The 19,521-nt window shown below is 33.0% G+C and overlaps 1 long non-coding RNA gene across 1 annotated transcript in view; it reads right to left on the minus strand.

The window, feature by feature from the left end:
* The window catches only part of LOC134810549 (uncharacterized), a 781,635-nt gene that overhangs the window by 628,766 nt on the left and 133,348 nt on the right, over positions 1 to 19,521 (minus strand). The window contains exon 3 of the long non-coding RNA XR_010158894.1: positions 3,708 to 3,797. This is a non-coding gene — a long non-coding RNA (uncharacterized LOC134810549). The remainder of the gene's footprint in view (positions 1 to 3,707; positions 3,798 to 19,521) is intronic.

Genomic DNA, 19,521 nt, shown 5'->3' on the forward strand with positions numbered 1-19,521 from the left:
CACATAAGCAGGACAGATCAGAATAGTACAACAAGGACTTTGAAAACAAAATTGACATTTTATCCACAATCCCATAAATTAGGCCAGGACAAGTGTTCTGAACTGAAACAGGTTAAATGCCTGCTGAAATAGAAGAATTTGATTAGGAAACAGTCTCATGACAGTACTCAAAATGTCCAAGATACAATCCAAAGTTGGTCTGGGTAAGAATAAGAAAAATCTCAAATAGAATAAGAAAAAGGAATCAAAGATGACTGAAATGTTGGAAATACAAGCAGCTATTATAAAATATTCCAACAAGCAATGGCAATCATCCTTGAAACAAGTGATAAATAAAAATTTTCAGAAAAAAAGTATATAATGAAGAACAAACTGGGAATTCAGAAATAAAACTATATGATAACCAAATTACAGAACTCTGTGAATGGACACAATAGCAAAATGGAGATGACAGAGGAGCAAATCAGTGGGTGTGAAGACATATTCATAAGAAGTTTCCAAGCTAAACAACAGACAAAATTATCTGATTTGGTTCAAATGTATGTATAGAAAATACACATAAGGAAATCATAACATAAAGGGAGAGAATAGTTATGGTAAGGTGCTTACATTCTATTCAAAGTGGTGAAGTATTGATAGTATTAGACTGTGATAAGTAAAATATATATTCCCTAGGAAAGGATTTCTCAATTTAGTATGAATGACATTTTCTGCCAGATAACTGTTGTGCAGAACTGTTCTGCACATTGTAAGGCTTCTGACAATATGCCTGGCCTCTAACAACCAGATAGATGTCATTAGCACCCCACTTCCCAGTTACAAATGAAAAACATCTCCAAATATTATCAAATGTTTCTTAAAGGAACGGGGGGATTTTCCTTGGTTGAGAACCTCTGTCCTAGAGTAACTATTAAAAAATTTATACAAAAGTTCTTTAGTTTAATTGAATCCTACCTATTTATCTCTGTTTTTATTGCATTTGCTTTTGGATTCTTGGTTATGAAGTCTTTTCATGAGCCAATGTCTAGAAGGGTTTTTGCGATGTTATATTCTAGAATTTTTATAGATTCAGGTCTTAGACTTAAGTCCTTGATCCACCTGTAGTTGACTTTTGTGTAAGGTGAGAGATGAAGACCCAGTTTCATTCTCCTACATGTAGCTTGCCAATCATCCCAGCACCATTTGTTGAACAGGTTGTCCTTTCCCCACTTTATGTTTTTGTTTGCTTTGTTGAAGATCAGTAGGCTGTAAGTATTTGAGTTTGTTTCTGGGTTCTCTATTCTGTTTCATTGGTCTATGTGGCTAATTTTATATCAGTACTATGCTGTTTTGGTGACTATGGTCTTATAGTATAGTTTGAAATCAGGTAATGTGATAACTCCAGATGTTCTTTTTGCTTAGTCTTGCTTTGTCTATGCGAGCTCTTTTTTGGCTCCATATGAATTTTAGAATTGTTTTTTCTAGTTATGTGACAAATGTTGGTGGTATTTTGATGGGAATTGCATATAATTTATAAATTTCTTTTCACAGTATGATCATTTTCACAACATTGATTCTACCCATCCCTGAGTATGGGATGTGTTTCCATTTATTTGTGTTGTCTATAATTTATTTCAGCAGCGTTTTGTAGGTTTCCTTCTAGAGGTCTTTCACCTCCTTGGTTAGGTATATTCCTATGTATTTTATTTTTTTGCAGCTATTGTAAAAAGGGGTTGAGTTATTGATTTGATTCTCAACAGCCGAAGTGGTCGCTGTTAGTCTACAGCAGTGCTACTGATTTGTGTACATGAATTTTGTATCCTAAAAATGTTGCTGGATTCATTTATCAGCTAGGAGCTTTTTGGGGGAGTCTTTATGGTTTTCTAGGTATACAATCATATCATCAGCAAACAGTGAAAGTTTGACTCCCCCTTTACTGACTTGGATATGCTTTATTTCTTTCTCTTTTCTGATTGCTCTAGCTAGGACTTCCAGTATCATGTTGAATAGAAGTGGGAAAATTGGGTGTCCTTGTCTTGTTCCAGTTCTCAGAGGGAATGCTTTCAACTTTTCCCTGTTCAGTATTATGTTGGCTGTATCATAGATGTATTATAGATGGCTTTCATCACATTGAGGTATGTCCCTTATATGCCGATTTTGCTGAGGATTTTAATCATAAATGAACGCTGGATATTGTCAAATGATTTTTATGCAACTATTGAGATGATCATGTGATTTTTGTTTTTAATTCTGTTTATGTGGTGTATCACATTTATTGACTTGTGTATGTTAAACCATTCCTGCATCTCTGGTATGAAACCCACTTGATTATGGTGGATTATCTTTTTGATGTGCTATTGGATTTAGATAGCTAGTATTTTGTTAAGATTTTTTGTATCTGTGTTCATCAGGGATATTGGTCTGTAGTTTTCTTTTTTCATTATATCCTTGCTCGGTTTGGGTATTAAGGTGATACTGGCTTCATAGAATGATTTAGGGAGAATTTCCTATTTCTCTATCTTGTGAAATAGTGTCACTTAAAACTTTTGCCCAGAAAAAGAAACAGTCAGCAGATTAAACACACCAACCACAGAGTGAGAGAAAATCTTCACAATCTATACATCCACCAAAAGACTAATATTCAGAATCTACAACAAACTCAAACAAATTAGCAAGAAAAAAAAATCCCATCCAAAAGAAGACTAAGGACATGCTTAGACAATTCTCAAAACAAGATATACAAATAGCCAACAAATAAATGGAAAAATTCTCAACATCACTAATGATCAGAAAAATGCAAATCAAAACCATCACGTGATACCACCTTACTCCTGCAAGAATGGCCATAATTAAAAAATAAAAAAAGAAATGTTGGCATGGATGTGGTGAAAAGGGAACACTTTTACACTGCTGGTGGGAATGTAAACTAGTACAGCCACTATGGAAAACAGTATGGAGATTCTTTAAGGAACTAAAAGTAGAACTACCATTCTATCGAGCAATTTCACTACTGGGTTTCTACCCAAAGGAAAATAACTCATTACACAAAAAACATACTTGCACACAGGTTTATAGCAGCAGAATTCACATTTGCAAAAATGTGGAACCAGCCCAAATGCCCATCAATCAAGTGGATAGAGAAACTGTGAGATAGATATATATATATATATATATATATATATATATATATTCAAATGTGATATATGTAATCAAATGTGATATATATAATCAAATGTGATATATGTAATCAAATGTGATATATATAATCAAATGTGATATATATACATATATATACATATATATGTATATATACACACACACACACACACACATACATATCTCACAGTTTCTCAGCCAAAAAAGGAATGAATTAATGGCATTCACAGCAACCTGAATGGGATTGGAGATTGTTCTTCTAATGAAGCACCCAAGGAATGGAAAACCAAACATCATTATGTTCTCACTCATATGTGGGAGCTAAGCGATGAGGATGCAAAGGCATAGAATGATACAATAGACTTGGGGGACTCCAGAGAAAGGGCAGGAAGTGGGTGAGGGATAAAATGCTACACAATGGGTTCATTGTATACTGCTTGGGTGATGGGTGCACCAAAATCTCACAAATTACCACCAAAAAACTTACTCATGTAACCAAATACCAACTGTTCCCCAAAAAAATATGGAAATTAAAAAAATAAAAAATGAAAAATAATTCAAAAAGGCCTTACATGTAAGACTTCAGGGAGTTTGGGTCTTCAGGATGAACTGCACAATTCTCCTTGCTTGGTGCCCTGCAATAAATGCCTCACTTTCTCTCCCTGAAAAAAAAATTCAAAGAGATATATTAAAATAATTATAAAAATTGTACAGTAACAAATAGAAACACAGTGAATTGGAAACAAATGAAGAAACAGGGAAAACTGGGGCTCTCGGTAATCAATGGAGCAACTGGATAAAAAAAATGAGACTGGATATAAAATAATTGAACAATTTTATCAGCCAAAAAATCTCATTAAGATTTGTGGAAACACTCTATTAGACAGCAGCAGAATATGCATTGTTGCAAGCGTAAGTGGAACATTAACCAAGACATAGGACACTCTTTTGTAAACCAATCTAACACATTTTAAAATATCAAAATCATGCAAAGTACGATAAGCAATGATCAACTGGAGTTAAAGTAGAAGGCAGTAACAAAAAAGAGACAAATCTGCAAAGGCTAGACAGTATACCTCTAAGTGATGCATGTGTCAAAAGAAAGTACATTTTACTAATTAAAATTATAATACAATGTTTAAAATAGGAGATATGCAACTAAAATAAAGCACAGATGTATATGTATACACTAAATGCCTCTATTTCTTTAAAAAGAAAGAATACTTTCCAAACAATGCTATAAGCTTCCACCTAAAGAGCCTAGGAAAATAGAAACATTAACTCAAAGCAAAGAAGATATAAATAATAGAAAAAGAAATAATAAGAGAAAAATAATAAAACTGAAAACCCCAAAATAATATATATAAAGAAAATCAATGAAACCAAACCTGCTTTTTTTAAAGATGAATAAAAATTTCTAGAAGATTGTCAAAGAAAAAAGAAGGGACACAAGGCAATATCAGAAAAAAAAAGAAAATATCACTATAGATATTAAAATATAACAAGAAAAAACTACAAACAATTCATACAATTTCAACAACTTAGATAAATTGGACCAATTACTTAAAATAATGATGTTACCAAAACTCATCCAAGAAGATATAACCTAAATTGTATATAAGTATTAAAAATAAATTTCCAGTTAAGTTTTTTCAAACATACATTTCCATAGTTAATTTTATTAGTAAGTTCTGCCAAAAATTTAAACAAGAAACAACATCAAATCTACCCAATTTATTTGAGAAAACAGAATAGAAAGAAATATTTCCTAGTCATATTATAATTCCAGAATTACCTTATTACCAAAAACAGATAAAGACAATACAAAACATGAAAACTCTTAAAAATGTCTCCCATAAACATAAATGCAAGTATTCTCAAAAAAATCTAGCAGAATTCTATAATATATAAAAATAATATTACATCATAGTCAAGGGAGTTTCATTCCAGAAATACAAGATGGATTTGAAAATCACTATTTGAAAACAAAGCACTATAATCCATCATACTGAAAATCTAAAGTGTAAAAAGTCCTCATGATACATTAACTGACATAAAAAATTATTTGACAAAAACCAACACCTAAAAATTATTTTTAAAAACTCAGAAAACTGGGAATAATACCATCCTTAATCTAATAAGGAACTTCTACAATAAACCCATAGCAAACATCATATTTAATGATTAAGACTAAAAACTTCCACCCTAAGATTAAGAAGAAGGCATAATGCACACACTATTTCTATTCAGCATAGTACCAGAAGACCTAGCCAGTGAAATAGTGTTGGAAGATAAAATACAGGCAACTATAACTGAGCCTATCTGCAGATTACATGATTGCCTATGCAGAAAATATCAAGGAGTTTCCAAATGTTTTCTAGAACTAAAAATTGAATTTATCAAGGTTATAGAATGCAAGGTCAACACACATAAAAAACTGTATTTTTGCACAAGAGAAATAAATAATCAGAAAGAAACACTAAATATATAGTAACATTTATAATACCTCAAAAAGTTAAATACTTAGGTATATCAAAGCATACACAGGATATCAAACCACACACAGTATATACATCCTGAAAACTACAAATTTTGATGAAAAATAAAAGAAGACCATAATAAGAAATATGGCCATGGTCATAAATCAGTAAACTTAGCATAGGGAAGATGTTAATTCTCTCCAAATTGATCTATAGATTTATTGCATGTCATATAAAATCTCAGCAGGATGTTTGTGTAGCTATAGACAAGCCAATTTTAAAATGTATACAGAAAGGCAAAGAAACTAGAATAGTAAAACAATCTGTAAAAGAAAAATGAAGGTGAAGGAACTCCACTATCTGATTCTAAAACCTCTTTACCATAAACCTACAATTATCAGGAAAGTATATTATTGGTGGATGGATAGACACAGAGATCAATGGAACACATTAGAGAATCAATTAATAATATAGATCCACTCAAGTATAGTCAACTAATTTTTTAAATAAAAGGGCAAAAGCAATGTAAAAGAGGAAGGATAGTCTTTTTAACAAATGATGTAGGAATTATTAAATATCAGTAGGCAAAATTAAACCTGGAACTAACTCACACTTCATACAAAAATTTATGAAAAATGGATCCTGTATCTAAATGTGAAATGTAAAATAAAATTTCTACATAAAAATATGGAGAAAATCTTTTTAATCTATGGTTAAACAAAATGTTCTTAGACATGACAAAAAAAATGATCTATAAAAGAAAAAAGTCAGTAAAATAAATTTAGTAAAAATCCAAAACCCTGCTCTGTGAAAGGCACTATTAAGCAAATAAAAATGCAAGCCACAAAATATAAAAATTATATGTGCAAATCACATGTTTGACAAAACATTTTTAACCTAAATATGTAAAGAATTCACTATACTCAATGATATGAAATCAGATAATCAAATTTGAAAATGGGCAAAAGAACAGAAAGTTTATTAAAGATGATATATACATTGCAAATAAGCTCTTTTAAAATGCTCTACATCTCCCCCATTAGAAACATGCAAATTGTAGCAATTATTTGATACTTCCACACATAAGAAAGGCTAAATGAAAAATAGTATTAACACCAAGTGCTGATGAGGATGCACTGGGAACACAAAAATAGTTAAAGGCCGGGCGCGGTGGCTCAAGCCTGTAATCCCAGCACTTGGGGAGGCTGAGACAGGTGGATCACGAGGTCAGGAGATCAAGACCATCCTGGCTAACACGGTTCCTGGCTAACATGGTGAAACCCCGTCTCTACTAAAAAATACAAAAAATTAACTGGGCGTGGTGGTGCACACCTGTAGTCCCAGCTACTCGGGAGGCTGAGGCAGGAGAATGGCGTGAACCCGGGAGGTGGAGCTTGCAGTGAGCTGAAATCGCGCCACTGCACTCCAGCCTGGGCGACAGAGCAAGACTCCGTCTCAAAAACAAACAAACAAACAAACAAAAAACAGTTGAACAGTATCTTTTAAAATGAAAAAGGTACTTGCCATATGATTCATCAACCCCACTGCTGGGTATTTACCATGGAAAAATTAAAAAAACTGTATAGGCAAATACTCATATTTTTTAATAGTCAGTAGCTGGAAACAACCAGCGAATAGATCATATCTATCTATATATAATTTTCTACAGATAATCTATTTTTTTAATAATAGACATCCTAATAGTTGTGAAGATATATTTCATTGTAGTTTTGATTTGCATTTTTCTAATGATTACTGACATTAAACATCTTTTCAAATATTTTTGGGACATCTATGTATTTTTTTAAATGTCAATTAAAATCACTTGCCCATTTCAAAATCAGGTCCTTTTTTTTCTGTTGAGTTGTAGGAGTTCCTTGCATATTTTGGATATTAACCCCTTATCAGATATATGGCTTGTAAATATTTGTCTCCATTTCAACCAGGTTACAGTTTGCCTTCTCACTATTAATAGTCTCTTTCTTTGTTTCTCCTTTTTTTTTTTTTTTTGGAGTCTTGCTCCGTCACCTAGGCCTGTAGCGCAGTGGCACAATCTCAGCTCATGGCAACTTCCACCTCCTGGGTTTAAGTGATTCTCGTGCCCCAGCCTCCTGAGTAGCTTGAATTACAGACACACACCACCAAACCGGGCTAATTTTTGTATTTTTAGTAGAGATGGGGTTTCATCATGTTGGCCAGGCTGGTCTTGAACTCCTGACCTCAAGTGATCCACCCATCTTGGCCTCCCAAAGTGCTGGGATTACAGGCGTGAGCCACCGTGCCCAGCCTAATAGTTTATTATGCTGTGCAGAAGCTTTTCAGTTTTATGTAGTCCCATTTGCCTAATTTTTACTTTTGTTTCTTGCGCTCTTGGTATTATATTCAAGAAATCACTGCCAACACCAATGTCATGAAGATTTTTCTGTGTTTTCTTTTAAGATATTTACAATTTCAGGTTTTAAGTTTAAGTATTTAACCTATTTTGAGTTGATTTTTGTGTATGGTGTAAGATAAAAGAACAATATTATTATTTTGCACGTGAATATTCATTTTCTCAACATTTTTTGAAGAGACTATTTTTCCCTATTGTGTATTTTTGGCAGGCGCCTTGGTGGAAGATAAATATCTGTATATCTGTGGGATTATTACTAGGGTCTCTATTCTCTTCCATTATAATATGTCTGTCTTTATACCAATACGGTACTGTTTAATTACTATAATTAGTATAACTTTGTAATATATTTTGAAATCAGGTAGTATGATGCCTCCAACTTTGTACTTTTTTCTCAAGATTGCTTTTGCAATTTTGAATATTTTGTGGTTCTATATGAATATTAATTCTGATACCAAAGCCAAACAAAGACACTATAAGAAAAGAAAACTACAGAACAATGTCCCTGATTAACAGATGCACAAATCTTCAATAAAATACTCAAAAAACTAGGTATAGAAGGAATTTACCTTGACATAATAAAGGCCACATCTGAAAAACTCATAGCTAAGATTGTATTCAATGGTAAAACATTGAAAGCTTTTCCCCCTAGATCACAAACAAGACCAGGGTGCTCATTCTTACCACTTCTATTCAACATAGTACTAGAAGTCCTATCCAGAGCAATTAGGTCAGAAAAAGAAAGGACACCCAAATATAAAATAAAGAAGTAAAATTACCTCTGTTCACAGAGAACATAATCTTATGTCTACAAAATCCAAAAGGGAAAACAACTTTTAGAACTAATTAACAAGTATAATGAAGTTGCAAGATACAAAGCTAACATATGAAAATTATCTGTGTTTTATATGCAACAGCAAATGGAATAAGAATTAAGAAAATTCCATTTACAATGGAATCAAAAAGAATAAAATGCTCAGGAATAAATTTAATCAAGTAGGTGAAAGATCTATATACTAAAACCTACAAGGCAATCTAGAGATTCAATATAATCCCTATCAAAATGCCAACAGCATTTTTCACAGGAATGGGAAAAAATCTTAAAAATCAAAGTTTATAGAGATGTTTTCTGATTACTTTTTTTTCTCAATAAACTAGAAACAACTCAATAGCTAAGTCAAGGATTGGGGAGGAGTGTCTGAATAGAAAAGAAAGGATATATATATATATCCTTTATTTAATGTATCTAATATATATTAATATATTTAATATATAGTATTTATTATATTTAATATATTGATATATTTAATATATATTGTTTATTATATTTAATATATATTAAATATATATGGTGAGGCTATATATTTGAATATATATATTAGAATATCTTGTATGATTGAAAGAGAACAATGTATTCCCACTTGAAACTTGTGATCATCAATTTTAAGTAAGATAAATCTCCTTAGTTGTGTTTTCACTTGGTCACATTCAGTAGTGAGGTTTTACCCTGGCTAAGGTTTCGCAAAAGTGGCAAACATAGGGGGAGGGGGTGGGCAAGGTAGCCGGGCATATTTTCCAGAGAGTGAATATAATGATGGATGCTGAAGTCTAAGCTGGATAAGAAAAACAAAAAATAGGAGTTTTGGACAACTTTTCTATAATAAACAAGCTTTTTTACACTGTTTGCACTTAACTTATCTGTGATACTGTTTAGTATATTCTCTGTGAGTCATTTTAGAAGCACCGTAGGATGGATCTTGCCTATAAAATCCACATTGTATTTCTTACGTTTATATATGTCACTGTGCCTCTGAAGTCAGGTAAATATTAAATACAAATAGAAATTGGTGGACAAACTTGTTAAATTCCATATTGTATAATAATCAAAGTTAAAATGGTATATTTTCTATTAAAATCACATATTCAGATTCTCTTTGAAGAAGATTAAATATTTTGTTATAGATGTATACTTACAGTCTTATAAATAGTGCTTTTCCCTTTCCCTGCCTCTATGGTAAGTGACATTTTCTAATGGTACAGGAATAAAATTGTACTTTAATATCAATGTATTTCCTGTAAATGAATAAATTAATTATTAAAACAAAGGGAATGTTAAAATATATTTTTTAATAATTTCAATATATAGGCATTTTTTCTCTTAGTGGAGTATGTCCTTAACCCACTGTGCCTAAGTTATTATAACTTTTTATTTCAAACACTTACAGTAATCATTTTAACCTTATTAACCAATTGGCAGGAACTCATCATGCCTACTGTGTGGCACCACACCCATATACAGGGAAAGAACTTACAGCAAATAAGTAAATAAGTAACAGTTGTTTATTACTAGGTTCAGTGAAACATATGTGGCACAATATTAATCCCTAGTATAGTAGAAAATAATCAGATCATGTACATTAATTTTATCTTTTTTAATGTTAGTTCCATAGGGCTGAAGATATTTCAGTTTTCCTTATTTACAAAGTGAAGCATTAGTGTAAAAATCAACTCTGCAGTTTTTTTGTGTGATGTCTCTGTGTCATATCTTTACTTTCCATTGCATAAATGCTGCCTCAGAATTTGCGACATGGTCATAAAGAGTCTAAACACAGGCATCAAATTTATGCTTGCACAGCACACATGCTTGCAAATTCCACATATAAGCTGTTGAAGTTTGGAAATGATGTGGTAATTGCTACCTCACCAGAGACCAAAGAGGAATCCTTATCTGAGAAGTACAGTAAATCACATTTTGATATAAGTAGTTCTTAATACAGTCAGATATCTAATTACTGCCTGCCTGTCTGCCTACCTACAGAGAAAACTTTTATCTAGGTCAGTATAAATTATTAGTAGTAAAAGGAAAGAAAACTACAACTCAAAAACCACCTGCCACTAAGTAAAACTAAAACAAAGAAACCAAATATAAAAGGAAGAAACAACAAAAATAGCTTGCATCTCAAAATTTAATCTTATGTGAACTAAGAATTTTTTTTTACAATATCTCTCAAACTCAGGAGCACTAAGAAACGGTCCACAATTAAAAATTATTACTAATTATACTTTCAATAAAAGAAAAATTTATATAGTTGGATTCCATGAATTAAGAAAGTGTCTCATATCATACTATGTTACTGGGAACACTGTCCTGGGATTCAGAGAACATAGAAAAAGAATTTGGCATCTCCACAGAAAACAATTGCTGTTTCTTCACACCAATTATAAATTGTAAGCCCTTCAAGCTGAAACTTATTTGCAACTCAGTAGCTGTGTGCTCTTAGCTGGTCAATTCTGTTTCTCTGAACTTGTTTTTTTCTAGTTATGGGTGTGTGTCAGGCTAATACATAATAATATTTTAACTCCTTCAGAAGATTGTGAATCTGGATCAATGGACAATAATCATAATCATAATTGCTTACAATTACATAGTGCTTACTGTCCCCTGCTGTTCTAAACACTTTACAGGTGTTAATTTATTTAATCCTTACAACAACCATAAGAAACAGTGCTATTATGAAGTCCAGTTTTTGGATAAGAAAACTGAGTTTTAGAAAGATAAAGACACTTGGGGAAGAGCATTCAAATATTAAGTAGCAGAGGTGAGATTCATACTCATGATCATCTGTCTTCAGAATTGTAGAAATTAATTTAGTATTTACAAAGACCTAAGCAAAGCCCTATTATTTTCTTATTGCATAAGGGCATAGAAATCATGAAGATGACCAGAAAGATAACCACCAAAAATTCCTTCCTTGCATTATTAATAAAATATTAGAGACATAAGAGAGGATTACAGAATGATGCTTCAACTGTACTCAGTACTCTTGAGGCACGAACCAAGAGAAAGTAGGGGGAAAAAAAGCATAAACTGTGTTCTAGGTTTAGAACACATCAAATGCCTGAAACAATTTTGCAAACACTGAAAATTTGACAAAAATCCAAACCCAAATTGCCCCAGAAGTTGTTATCCATTAATTCTTTAAAGTATGTGTATTTCTAGGGAACTAAAATCGTTACTTGTCTAATTCAAATTATCAAAATGTTTCTAAGGGCTATGTGCTGTTGTAGAATTTTTCTGATGATTATTTGAGAAAATAAACGTGCTAGTTTTAAGTGAAACTGAAATAACATGAATTGGTTTAAATGCCCTTCTAGAGAAAGTCTGCATCTCCAGCTTCATCTCACATGCCAAACTAGTTACATTTATTTCTTAAATCATTACTAAATATTAAGTATACTATTGATGCTTATTATTAATGGAACATTAATAATGGGCAGGACCCATATGGTCATTAATTGTTACATTCTTAATACTCCAGCTCCTATCAAATCCCCTTCAATCTGGGTTGTGAGAGCCTCTCCAACTTTTTCTGATAATCTTACAGAGATTGAAGTAATAAATATAGTAGATTAATTCATTTCAAACCTAAAATTATTAGAGTGGTGAAATAAAAAAAGCACTCACAATTTTAGTGGTAAATATAAATAGATTAACAAAATAGTGCTTTATTCTGAGTTCTTAATATGTTGTCAAAATGTATATTATACCAAAATAATTTCTCCAAATGTATCTAGGCCAACTGATTCTTCCCTGTTTAGGCACTCAAATCTCCAGGCTAATAGCATTTTTCTATGATAAAAATAATGATTTAGTAAGTTGAGTATGCATGATCTTCTAGGCCCAGTAGACTTGTTTCAAGAAAAATAATTATTCATTCATTTATTAGTTGATGTATTTACTCTTTCACTAACAGCTACTATGTGCAAGCACTGTAATGGGCATTGGGGAAAGAGTAAATGTCATCAGGGCCTTCAAAGAATTTACCTTCTCCTGGGAAAAGTAAATAATACAGAAGCAAATAAGTAAGGAAATTGCATTTTGTGATAGGTGTTCTGATATGAATAGTAATTGGAATGGCTACTTTAATTAACATAATGTGATAGCGAGTCGCCAGTGATGTACCCACCCCCTTCCCTTCCCCCCATCCATAAACCATGTGTTCTTGTATTCATGCCCTAGTGTAGTCCCCTCCCCTTATATCTATAATGGCCATATGATTTAATTTTGGCCAATGAAACACAGAAGTGATGCTTCATGGCTTGGAGGGTAAATTATAAGAAACATTGCAGCTTCTGTCTGGATCTCTTGGAATGCTTGTCCATGAACCCAGCTTCCATGCTGTGAGAAGCTCAAGCCACATAGTGTTTGGGTTGGCACCTCCACCTGGGCTCACAGCCAACAGCAAGTATCAACTTCTAGCCATGTGAGTTAGCCATCTTGGATGTCCAGCTCACCAGAGCCTTCAGATGACTATAGTCCCATCTGCCATGTTAATGAAACTGCTTGGAGACCTTAAGTGAGAACCAACCAGATAAGCCCCGTCAACCCATAGAACAATAAGTGATAAATTGTTGTTTTAAGCCGCTAAGTTTTGGCATAGTTTGTTATACAGCAATAGATAACAAAACTGTTGAGAAGTTTATAGCATAGCTTCTAATGTAGGAAAGATATCAGGCACAATTACTAAGTAACGAAGTTTGCATTTTTGATATCTATCATCCTTCCCTATCCCCAGGTAACCTGCTATCCTTGGACTCTGGCATTTTCAAAGGTTCATAGATGGCCTTTTATTTGATTTCTTTGCCAGAAATCTTTCAGCCATGATTGTGACGAATTGAATGCAAATTGGTATTAACAAAATAGAGAATTTACTGTGCCCGGCCTCATGCTTGTAATTACAGCACTTTGGGAGGCTGAGGCGGGTGTATCACATGAGGTCAGGAGTTTGAGACCAGCCTGGCCAACCTGGTGAAACCCCATCTCTACTAAAAATACAAAAAATAGCTGGGCGTGGTGGCAGGCACCTGTAATCCCAGCTACTTGGAAGGCTGAGGCAGGAGAATCACTTGAACCCAGGAGGTGGAGGTTGCAGTGAGCCAAGATCACACCATTGCACTCCAGCCTGGGAGACAGAGCGACACTCCATCTCAAAAAAAAAAAAAAAAAAAGAGAATTTAATGGTTTCCATAATTGAAAATGCCAATGGTATATCAAATCTAGTCAGCTGGCTGCAGGAATTCAAAGCATGTCTGAGAAGCGAATTTTGTCTTTCTCTCTTTCATCCCTTTGCTCTGTTTTCTTCTGCATTGTTTTTGCTTATCCTTTATTGCACAGTCTCTCTTCTGGCAGCCTCAGGGTTATATTCTAACACATTTCCAACCACCTAAAATTAAGGTTCCTTCTATTAACCAGTAGATTCAGCAGATTTCCCTCATTATTTCTCTTTGACTTGGTTTAGAAGGTAATGTTCTACCACATTCTACAACTTCTAGGTAACACTGACTATGACAGGACTCAATCTTGGTCAAAAGGAATACTTTGTGTCCCTAGTCATGGCGTCTAGCTCATATATTATGTTTCAAGCTAGGTTAAGGAGAAACAATTTGAAACATTTGTTAGAACTATAGAAAAAAGGAGTCAATATTTTCTGAAAGGTTTGAAAGGCTTCTAGAATATTGCATAGGTATGCATCAAATATTTCAGACATACTGAAAATGTTTTCATGGTTTATCAAAAGTTTATATTTAACTAAGTTTCCTATATTTTACATGCTAAATCTGGCATACTTAAGAGATTATTTGCCTACATGATGAATTGGACTTTTCAGATATGTTAATATGCATGCCCTAAAGGGACACTCATAAGTGAAATGATAATAAAATAATAATGAAACAAACTATACACAGCAACGATGGAATTTTCTGTGCCAAAAATAATCCAAAGCCCTTGGCATGCAAAACTCCTATAATCTTATAAAAGTATTGTGAAATAAATGATCTCATTATCTTTGCTTACACATAAGGAAGTTGGGGCAGAGAGGTTAAATAACTTGTTGAATGTGATACAACCAACAGGAACGAAGCTATTATTGAACTAAGTTGTATGGCTCCAGAGACCTTTTCCAGATTAATTATTTTAATAGCGTTATCATTATTGCATTTCAAGGTGAGATTAACACAGTTACTCTGATGAAGACTAACCTTGCATTTTTTTCTACTTGCATTTCCATAGCTAGCTTTCTAGAACTATAATGGCAAAGGCTATATTTGTTCCAGATATTTGAATTCCAAATGCAGTATTATTTCAGATAAGTTAACAAAACCATTTTGCCCTATTAGCATGAAATTCAGCATCTTTCTCCTTCCCAAATAGTCTGCTAAAAAGAGGGTAAATCTAGCTTCACCTCTGTAGAACATGTCTTATCAAGCTTTAACAGCATTTGCCTCTTGCTATTACATTATATCACTGTGGAAGACAAGTCCTTAACAACGGGGCAAATGACATTTTCTAACATATATAGGTACCTATTGTGACTCTGTATTCATGCCCAGAAATGAGTGCCTCTACAAGAAAAGAATTTAAATTAGTCATGGATTATTCATTTTCGGGGTCTCAATATTCAAGGTCTTAATCCAACAAATTTTCTACACTCTGGGGTAAAATGGCCCCTAAACTCGATTCTCACCTTATAAATCAGAATATCCATAGCCCTTTGAATTCACTCAGGAATAAAGAGAAGAAAACTAAAATTAAATGCTGGCAACCCTTTTTGGTTGAATATTCCAACACATATATTAGGCTTTCCCCCTGTCACTCTTCAAAATCTAGGTGTTTTATAAATTTTATAGATGAGGAAATGAGAATTTTTTTCAAGTAAATTTCATAATAACTTGGTTCCAGTTCTGGGCTCTCAGAGGAACATATTTTTTACACAAGTTGTTGCTATAGGTCAGCGGTCAACACGATTACAGTTAGAAGCTTTCAACTCGATTTATAATGATATTTTTAAATTTTCCAAATAGAAGTTGACGTTTCTTTGGCTGCTCAAATATTGCCAAAATATTTATAACATCCTGGCTGATTTCCAACATATCTACTGTAGTGTAAGTCATTTTAACGTAAGTATATTATGGTTAAAAGTGCCTAATTAAAATATGTGCAATGTAGGTGGTCTTTTATGATGGATTTATATGCCAAATTTCCACACTTATATACAAAAACAAAAACATACCTATTCTAAACAAAAAAAAAAACATTCTCAAGACCACTTAGCAAAGAAATTAGGGGAAAAAAAAACATTCACTGCATTAGGTCATAGATTCTCAGCTTTCCAACTTTCCTCCAAAGACCAATATTACCTTCCCGAGGGAGAGAATCACCATGTTTTATGAAAAGATACTTTTTTATGAATTTGTTCACGTGGTAAGCCAGAAGGCATTTGTGCTTGCCAAGGTAGGGAAAGTTTTCAAATAAATTTGCAACCAGCTACTCATCACGGGTCTTGTGAGAAGAGCAAGTAAGACACACATTGCTGTGCCTCACTGCCATTCATTTGCTTCCCTCCTTAGCACTTTAGCCACCTCCTGGGTAAGGTGAGACTTGTCTCAGGATGTAACAGCTTGATTTTTCCTTTACAAAGAAAAGACAAGGTGGGGAGCTTAGCTGATACAGCAATAGGTAGAAGAAAAATCTACAAGCATATGATTTCTTACAGTGAAGCTCTTGGTCACCTGCATTATGATCACCAAGCTTCCTGGTTGCAAATATTCATCCTTTAGGACCACACTAGATCAACTCTTCCAAATCTCTCTGGATGGGGCAGAGGAATTTACCATTTAAATATTTAAGTCAATCCTCTAAACATGAGGTATTGTATACCCTTTTAATGATAGTGATCTGGAGGATATAGAAAACTATTTTATAAACTTGGCACATTATTCTGAAGGATCATGTTTAAGAGCATAGCTATGGAATCAGATAACCCTGGGTTCAAACACTGACCTTATCACTTCAGAGTTATCCATTAATTAGACTCTTCGAGTATCACTTCACTGAATTGAGAATATTGAATGAAAAGGTATGTGTAAACGCTTTACATAGTGCCTGGTATATACTAAGCACCAATAAATGGAACCTATTATTATGAAAAAAAGCATCTCAAATAAAGATACTACTAAACAGAATTTATGAGAAGCATGAATTTCTATTTTGAAACAAGGGATTTAAAGAAATGTTTCATTTGAAGCTGGTCTTTTCTGTTTAGGTATCATTGTTATTCACTCTCTTCCTTCCTTAGCACCTCCTGCTCTACCTTATTCACACCTTCTTGAAAGGTTTAAGATGCTGTTATCTGAGGGGAGAATGACTTTTTATATTGTTTTTTTATTTAAAGTATTTCTAGTAGCTAGTCCTTTCTTTGAAGTCTTACTATTATTAGGACTTGCTATTATCTAGTTCTTTCTTTGAATACATAGTGTTGCAAAGACTCAGAACTGACCAGGGCTGAGAAAATGACTAATGCAAACTAAAATACACTTGAGACTAAGTCAGATAACAGAACACCAGATTATTCATTTTAAACAGAAAAAATAAATGTCAAAGATTGTAAATAATTGTATTGGCATAATCATATTATTCCCCTTAGTCAAGCTATAGAGAAGCCAAAAATATTAAAAGGCAACAATTTGTATTTAAAATCAAAAATTGTATTTGCAGAGACTTTTAAAGTACCAGATGAATGAAAGTTTGTACTGTAATCTGAAGTCATAGAAACCAGAAGGTCACTAAAAAGGACATTGACTCAGAAAAAGACTTCTACAAGTCAAATGTTAATGGCTGTAGGTTACAGTATAATTTTGCCACAGGTTCTATAACCTTTATAGCCTAAAAAGGCCTATAGACATTTCCACTTGAGATTTATCTCTGTCATCAATGCTGGTAAGTTTGAGATCCATTAGCTAAGATTTCCTTTCCTGTGGACAACCAAAGACAGTATCCATCCAAGGTTGTCCTTTTTGTTGACATTTTTCTTTTTTTTTTCCCTTCAAAACCACACAATACACTCTAAGTTTAATAACCTTACCTTTTAGGTATGTTAATACATTAAGCTGTAAAGGTTGTGACTTGTTGATGAATCCAGGTCTGAAAAATGCTATGCATGTCCCACTCTGTTTCTTTCATCTCATTCTGTCCTTAATCTTACTATTATATAAATGTCACTTGCATACCAATATTTAAAATACTAAACCACTTTAACAACTTACAGAAATTTTAGAATAAATTTTCTTACAAGATTGCAGTCCTATTTCTATTAATAGCTATTATAACATATATTTATTCACATAAGAAAAAATAGCTACACTAGAGTTACTACAGAGTATACCCATGTAACAAAACTATGCATGTATCCGAATCCAAAATAAAAGTTGAAGTAAATATATAAGAACAAAAAAGTATACAAAAGGAAATAAATACTTAATCTTTAATCAATTCAGTCGTTTCCTTCTTTTCCATTCCATAAAGATTTACACAGTGCCTGTGATGTGCTGTGCATCATTGTAAATATTATAAACATTGTTTCAAGGATTTTTTTGAAAAGAGAGCAAATGAGGAAGATCAGTAGGTATTAAGGTTAGAGTGGTAGGAAGTGGCTAGAATATGAGAGACTGTAACAATGATAAAGAGTTTAAATTTATATCTATACGAAGCTATCAGAAAGTTTTAAGCAGGAACAATAATAAGATGATAACACTAATTCAAAATAATTCATCAAATAATGTATTTCACACCTACTATTGTGAGTCATGTAACATGTAAAAGTGTACAAGCATTTCTAGCAGAGTATTTTTTGTCCTTTTCTGTAATTCCAACATTTATTTGTAGATAAACTACATGAATCCTCAAAATTTAGACCCAGTATTCAGTTAATTATTTCTGTATTAATGTGTGTTAGGGTAGATAGTGTATTTAAAACTCCTTTTGAAGAGTATGGATGTTTGTTGCTTCTTCATGACAATTATTAGAATAGATTTTGGTTAGAAGTAACTTATTAGGAATAACCATCAAAAAATTAGTCGCCTGTCAACAGCAAATATCTCTATTTAACTACCTCTAAAAATGCTGAAAATATGATTTTCCTGAGACAGATTATACAAGTGGAAATGGTGGCATTGAGAATGGCCACCAGATTGGCATCAAAGAACGCTCAGTGTTAGTCTCCTCCAGGATATTAAATGATACTTTCACCCTCAGCTGCAACATGTATACTCAGCAAGCTGGCCAATAGCTAGCTGAGTTAACTGACCTGGGCAGCTGATTCTAATAATTTAGTTCCTCAAAATGAATTTAATCCAAATAAAGTCAATTTGAGGGTGTGAAATAAAATTTGCCCAGCAATTAATGAGTGTGTGTGTGTGTGTGTGTGTGTGTGTAAGAGACAGTCCTAGCTGAACAGGGTAAGAGTTTACCTCAAAGACATCCTGAAAATTTATTTCATATTATCCTTTTATAGTTCACAAAACTCTTGATAATAACATTTAGTGTAATTATACTTTAATAATTTATTTGAGAAAAGTAAAACCTTATTTTAGGTCCATCTTAATTCAAAATTCATGACATTTCATGAGAAAATGGTATTACAGTTAGCCTTGTTTTAGCAACTCTTTTGTCTTCTC

Source organism: Pan troglodytes, chromosome 6, assembly GCF_028858775.2.
Source record: "Pan troglodytes isolate AG18354 chromosome 6, NHGRI_mPanTro3-v2.0_pri, whole genome shotgun sequence".
Lineage (NCBI taxonomy): Eukaryota > Metazoa > Chordata > Mammalia > Primates > Hominidae > Pan > Pan troglodytes.